The 7,459-nt window shown below is 45.9% G+C and overlaps 1 long non-coding RNA gene across 1 annotated transcript; it reads right to left on the reverse strand.

Moving 5' to 3' along the window:
- Nucleotides 1-2,568: 2,568 nt before the first annotated feature.
- LOC142796277 (uncharacterized) lies at nt 2,569-6,793 on the reverse strand. The gene is made up of 2 exons (XR_012893690.1): nt 3,397-6,793; nt 2,569-3,236 (listed from the first exon to the last, which is right to left on the reverse strand). It is a non-coding gene; the product is annotated as an uncharacterized LOC142796277 (long non-coding RNA).
- Nucleotides 6,794-7,459: the final 666 nt, after the last annotated feature.

A 7,459-nucleotide genomic window follows, 5' to 3' on the forward strand; every position in this document is an offset into this window, starting at 1 on the left:
ATGTATGCTAAAGGAACACTTATTAGGTGTGTGCTTAGATATCGAAAAGGCCCAATTCTAAGAAAATAAGCATTAGGCATGCATTGTACAATTTCGTTGCTTGTCCATCTTTGTTGGTGCTCTTAGAGTACACTCTCTGCTCAGCACTGACCACAATTCCTTTTTGCATAGACATATCGATAGAGCTTAAGCACTCTCTTGCAAGCAAGAACTCCTGAAATCAGTTGGTGGTACATAATGTGAATCTGTCGGAATATTGTATCAATAAAGGTCTTATTTATTGCACACTTGTTATTGTGTTTACTTTTCAGTATACTAGTGCTTGAAATCTGAAGTTGTTTTCTCCCTGCTACCTTTAGGGGTTAGGACTTGAAATACTTACTATCTTGCAGTGTGGCTGTGGATAAGTCAAGATCGTGTATGTTCCAACTACCTGTGCGATTTCCTAGATTTTTTTCATGACCGTAGAGCACAGAATTTCACTTCGTAGCCGTCGACACTATAGTTATGACAACTTAATTTAAACAGAAGCAGATGTGCTCAATGTAATCAGGGACGTTTCTCTGTTATATGAAAAAAGTACTACCTCCAATGGGCAAAATCTTGCTCATCACGACAGAATTCACGTGTTTGAGGAAGCTGTGCTGCAAGTGCTCATCGCCTTTATGATTTATTATTTTAGGAGCCCATCGAACATATGTGCAAAGCTAAAGCAATTGAGTGCAGCTTTGTAAGCTTTGGCGCATCTTTTTGTAAACTTGTATGAGTTAATCACAGTTAATTAAGACAAAACAGTTTTGGGTGTTGTTCGTAAACTGTCACAAGGCACAACTAAACGTCGGAAAGCCTGTTAATGCCCCGCACGGCGGAGGTGTTCATTTTGCAATCAAGAAGTTCTGACGATTCACATGTCCACAATGAAGTGATCGTGAGTCGTACAGTATTGGGCAAATTCAGATTGATTCTGGCTTCCAGGAGTTCAAACAAATGACATTGTAGCCTCGTAGGAGACAAGACTGCTTGTCAAAACATTTGGTCTGACACCCTATGTTAACAGATTTTTTCATATTTTCAAGCTACCATCTTTTAAGGATCAGTTTAGTTCACTTGCACTACTCGAAACTGGTTCACAGCTGTGCACGAGAAGTTGAGAACTTGTGCTGCACGAGTTCAGCAGTCCGTCATCACAAGTGAATGACAAGGTGCCAACAAGGTGGCATCCTTATTTTTGTTCGCTTAATTCATTGAGGTGCAAACATCTTGGCAAAACACGCCGCATTTGTAGAGGTGGGTACAGTACCTACGTCAAATGCTATGTTATTTGTTAAGCTGTGCGTGCGGCTGCACCAAACCAGCGCCGTTACAGCAGAAAGTACAGGAAAGTCATGAACTAGTTTTGGTGCTGTACCTCTCCTGCGCTTTTTGAAATGAATGGCACGATTTAGAAGATGTCATTGCTGCGCCACCAAAAACAAATGGCGAGGTGCAGCACTTTGTAAAATGGATCAATCAATCAATCAATCAATCAATCAATCAGTTTATTATCATGTCATAAAAGGATGTTACAGGGAGTAAAATATACAGAAGAGGGTCCCAAAGTACAAGACTGCAACGGGACCCTCGGTGATCATTTCAAATAATAAAAGCACGAGCAGCTGTTAGAATCGTATAAGCAAAAATATGTAAAGCAGAATGAAAACAAAAAGGCATGAAATCAAAAAACGAATAATACAGCATGAAACAACACAAACAAGATGATAGATCAACTATTTAACAGGTACTCTTTTAATGAGTTTTTAAAAGAAAATAAAGAAACTTTGTATTTTAGCGAAGTTGGCAAATCATTCCATATGGTGATGGTACAGAAGAGTGAAGATGATTTACCATAGTTAGTACGAACCTTAGGAAGTGAAAAGGATCATGTGGTGCAGGCGAATTGCACAAACTCTTAAGCACAAAAGTGTCTTAGCGTTTCACCCCAATCAAAATATGGTCACTGTGGCTGGGATCAAACAGTGTGTTGTTGAGCTCAGCAGTGCCACACAATCTAACTAATAATGCTACAGTTTCAACATTATATAGATGTAGATTCTCTGCCACGGTAGACAGTCCATGCTTGTGGCCAATCTAAAGCACCCCTCCACGATATGCGCGGTAAAACATTCACAAATACAGCATTACATGTGTGAGGTTCGAGATGACCGGGTGTAGTGGACATTCAGATGTTTCAACGTGTCTGCAGAGTGGACATTCAGGGGTAGTCATCCTGTCATTGCATGGCAGTCTGGAAAAACAAGTAACATATACTAGAAATATCATGGTGCAAAAAGCAGTTCCGTCTCAAAGCCTCACTCTGGTTACTGACTTAGAAGCAGTGGCAATACGAACCCTAATTTTTGGACGAGTAACAACAGTGTGTTCACTATACAGTGTGTTCACTATACATTGATATCTTGTCACAGCCAAGATATCAATGCATTAAATCAATGCATAATCAATGCATGAAATTTTCCAAAGTAAACTGTATCAGACCCAGTTAGGCTGATCAAAGACTGAGACGGTCACCGATGAAGCAGGATGCAGCAATGCCTTGCCGGGTTTATTGTCGCCGCTTATATTAGGCATAATCGGTCGGTGCGCACCGGAGTGCGCATCATGAGTCATGGTCAGCATGACCCAGCACGATACATCTCCCATCCTTTTTTTTTTTAACAAGGCGTAAAAAAGAAGTGCAATGCGATAGAAAAAATACAAATTCAACAGTATTCTGCCGGAACTAGCCGCTAAACTATTTGAGCAAAGTTGGGGCCGTATGCTAAACGTCTTGGTTCCTCCCTAATGCGCGAGGATCTTCTAGGTGCCGGCGAAGTCATGCGAGGCGGGCTCTGATGTGGAGGCTCTTCTGCGTCATCATCTCCGACGTCAGTGTCACTGTCGCTGGAGTACGTAAATGGCTCCGAGGTTGCCAGCAGCTGTTGGCGGTTACGCCGCAGCGTTCTCCCCTCTCCTGTTGCGACGTTGTAGGACCTCGGGGCTACTTTTCCCAATACCTTAGCCTTTTGAGACCAAGCCTGGCCTTTCACGCGAACCACGTCTCCCGGTAGGAGTGGTCTCAGCGGTCGTCCAGACGACGTCTGCTGGCGCTTTTTTACAGGACTCTTGGGCTGCAGGTTGAAGTCGGGGATCCTGGTGCGTAGAGGCCTGCCCTGCAGAAGTTCCGCCGGCGACCGGCCATCCTGCAAGGGAGCAGAGCGGTAACCAAGTAACCCAAGCCAAAAATCTTCATGTGTGGTCCCAGTCTTCTTAAGCAGCCGCTTTATAATTTGGACACCCTTTTCTGCTAGCCCGTTGGAACGTGGAAACATTGGGCTCGAAGTTATATGTTTGAAATCGTACCGTCTGGAGAACGTGGCGAATTGGTGACTTGCGAACTGGGGGCCGTTGTCTGTGCAGACTTCCATCGGTATTCCATACCTTGCAAAGATGGCTGCCAGCTTGTCGATAACCGCAGTTGCCGATGTCTCCTCGAGTTTTTCAACTTCTGGAAAATTTGAATAGGCATCAAAAACAGCAAGGTACGTGGCTCCAGCATAACAAAAAAGATCTACGCCCACTCGGTACCAAGGGTGATCAGGAGGGGTTCGTAGCAAGAGGGGCTCGTCAGGTTGTTTGTACGCATAGGTTTTACAGACAGCACAATTCCGTACAACGTCAGCAATGTCAGAGTTCAAACCAGGCCAAAATACTAAACGCCGTGCCCTAGCTTTGCACTTATTTAAACCAAGATGGCCCTCGTGAATGCGGCTTAGGGTTTCTGGACGCAGTTTCTTTGGTATAACTACTTTACAGCCCTTCAGAAGAATTCCGTCGACAACTGAAAGTTCAGAGGCGAACGGCTTGAGTGTTCCTTCGAAGTCTTTGTTTAACGACAAGCTTTCTACTACCGCACGTAGCTCCGGGTCGTTAGATGTTTCCCGAGACAAAAGCTGTTTCGTTCTTTCACTCACTAAAGATGACAAAACGGCCACTGCGTGTACTTGAATGTCGCCAAAATCCACTGTGTCTTCACGCTCTGACGGTGTGGCCCTTGAGAGCATGTCAGCAAGGACCAATTCTTTGCCTGGAACAAACTGTAGAACATAGTCGTATATTAATAAGCGCAGAAAAAATCTTTGAAGTCTTGGGGGCATGTTCCCGATATCTTTGGACGAAATGGCTAGCAACGGTTTGTGATCGGTGTCGATCACAATTTTCCTACCGTACACAAACTGGTGGAACTTCTCGCAACCGTATGCTATACCCATCGCTTCTTTCTGTATTTGAGAATAACGCTTTTCAACGTCGGTCATGGCTCGTGACGCGTAGGCGATAGGACGCCAGCCACTGGAGTGTCGCTGGAGCAGTGCGGCCCCTATGCCATCCTTAGATGCGTCTGCCGTTATCTTTGTCTCTTTCGCGGGGTCGAATATAGCGAGGAGCGGGGCAGTGCGCAGCGCTTCGCAGACTGCGTGCCATTCCTGAGCGTGTTTTTCGGTCCAGTCAAATACGGTGTCCTTCCGTATCAGGCTTCGAAGAAGCTTCGTTCTATCAGCGAGAGTTGGCACATATTTTCCAAAATAGTTTATTACTCCAAGCATACGTTGTACGGCAAGTTTTTCAGTTGGTACGGGCATTTTGCTCAAACAGTCTACAAGAGCTGCATTTGGACGAATTCCTGCTGAGCTGATAACATCGCCCAAGAAAACTATCTTCTGCACTCCAAACTGGCACTTCGCCCTGTTGAATGTTAGCCCTGCGCGTTGGGCTGCGCATAGAGCGGCTTGAAGGCGACTGTCATGCTCTTGCTTGGTTGCTCCCCACACGAGAATGTCATCAATGTACACTCTAACTCCGGGTAAATGGTCAAAAATCTCGCTCAGTGTTTTCTGGAAGACTTCGGGGGCAGATGCAATGCCAAATGGAAGTCTAAGAAATCGGTAGCGCCCGAACGGCGTGGCGAACGTGCATATCTTTGAGGTAGGTTCATCAAGGGGAATTTGGTGAAACCCTGCGTTAGCGTCTAGTCGACTGAAGAAATTCGCACCAGATAGCTCCGCCTCAATGTCTTCGCGTTGTGGCATCTGGTAGTGTTCGCGTTTCAAGCATGCGTTTACGCTTCTTGGATCCATGCATACCCTGAGGCTACCGTCTTTTTTTCTTACAATAACAAGCGGGCTTACCCAATCAGTTGGTTCGTCCACCTTGCAGATGATGTTCGCCTGTTCCATGCGCACCAGCTCTTTCTGTAGGGGTTCCCGTAAGGCCAAAGGAACGCGTCGCGCTGCATGGATCACTGGAACCGCATCGTCATGTAGTACCATACGATATTGCCGCTTCACGCACCCAGTGCCTTCGAAGAGGTGGCTGAATTTCTGCGTCGTTGGGAGAGACCGTTGCGTCATTGGAGTCATCCCTTCAGTGGTTACGAAATCAACCACCCTGGAGACAAGTGCTAGAGATTCAGCCAGTTCGAGACCTAATATACTCTGGCCCCGCTTCACAACGAAGAAATCTGCAAGGCACCGACGCTCGTTGATCGTAATCACCTGAGTTGTCACTCCGTAGTGCATGATAGCGTTTCCGCTATAGGATCGTAAAACGGAATTACTTGCCCTGAGGGGTGGATTCGTTCGGAATCTTTTGTACACTGACAGTGGTAATAAATTGGCTTGGGAACCAGTGTCTACTTTGAATGCAACTTCTTGCTGTCCAACTTGGGCCTTAACAATCCAATCTGTTTTCTGGATTCCGCACACGGTGACGTCCAAGATTGCAAAGTCTTCCTTTTCCTCTTGTACTTCGTCGACCTCATACTTTCTGCAACAAACCGCAAAATGATTTCGGCCTGCGCAGGCGCGGCATATTTTGCCAAAGGCGGGACATTTCCTAGGCTCATGTCTTCGATTGCACTTGCAGCACTGGACAGGAGCTTTCCGGCCTTGGGTGCGATGTAGGTAACGTTTTTCGGTGGCGTCCACTCTTGCTTCGTTACCTTGCCATGCTTCGTTTTGCTTGTTCGCGAGCTCTGCTGCTTTGCAGATTTGTTCGGCCTTCTGGAGCGTCAAGTCCTTCTCGCGTAGCATCTTTTCCCTCAGTTTAGTGTTCCAGGAGCCAAATACGATTTGGTCGCGTATCATCGAGTCAGCAAGCGGACCGAAGTTGCAATACCTTGCTTGCTTGCGCAGGTCTCTTATGAAATGTTCCACTGGTTCAGCTTCATCTTGCGTCCTTGTCCTGAAGACATATCTTTCGTAGACTTCGTTTTGCTGCTCTGCACAGTACTCTTCAAATTTCTTTACCACAGTCTGGTAGTCTTGCTTGTTCTCGCCTTCTGCGAATGTAAAGTTATTGAAGACTTCTAAAGCGTCGTCCCCAGCAGCAGTCAGGAGCCTGGCTGTTCTAGCAGCTTCTGTCAGTCGTGTAGCTGGCTCTGTTGCTTGTAGAAACAATTCGAACTTTTGTTTAAAAAGCTGCCAGTTCTTCTGAACATTTCCTGTCAGGCATAGTCGGTCCGGTGGCTTCAGTAGTTCCATGATTGTCGGCACCGGCGAAGCGATGTGGTAGTATCCGCCGTCGATCCCTCTTCTGACACCATGTATCAGACCCAGTTAGGCTGATCAAAGACTGAGACGGTCACCGATGAAGCAGGATGCAGCAATGCCTTGCCGGGTTTATTGTCGCCGCTTATATTAGGCATAATCGGTCGGTGCGCACCGGAGTGCGCATCATGAGTCATGGTCAGCATGACCCAGCACGATACATAAACAAATAAAATCTGTTAACTAGTAAAGAGCAGTATTTTATACTTATATGTAATGGTACCTCATAACACGTGCATCACTCAGGGCTGCTTCTTCGCAAGGCATGTCATGTAGCAGGTTCCTTGCCCGTTGTACACAGCTGCGTCCATGTCAGGTGAGCCCGGAGGCTGTGGCAGAAAAAGAAGTCTTTCTCATTTATGTGACACTTTCTTTGTCACACTATAGCAAAACCAGACCATTAATTAAGTAATGTTTCTCAAACGCGACTGCAGTAATTTAACAACTAGTAGATTTTTTGCAATAATATATTGGCTAGCTACGAAGACACATGCGAGGTGACAGTGTTTTAATTTATTTGCATTCTTTCATCGCAACGGCCTGGTTGTTGTTACCTGGTGATATAATTTCAGAATTAACTATTGAGTCAGCGACTCGTTCCCACGCGCAGCCACGCCGCAAGTAACGCACGTTTTTTCGGTTACAGGTTGAGACGTTAAACAATTTAAAAATTTGATATTGCAGTGCGCTGCCGCCGTGTGACGCATACGCAGTCATTGGCCAAACAACTTCATATGTTGAAATAAACCAACTAGTCCCGCAAGCAACGATTCTCAAAAAACTGAAGTGGTATCTACTCACCAGCCCGGGCTTGCAACGGG

This window comes from Rhipicephalus microplus, chromosome 2 (genome assembly GCF_043290135.1).
Source record: "Rhipicephalus microplus isolate Deutch F79 chromosome 2, USDA_Rmic, whole genome shotgun sequence".
Taxonomy (NCBI): domain Eukaryota; kingdom Metazoa; phylum Arthropoda; class Arachnida; order Ixodida; family Ixodidae; genus Rhipicephalus; species Rhipicephalus microplus.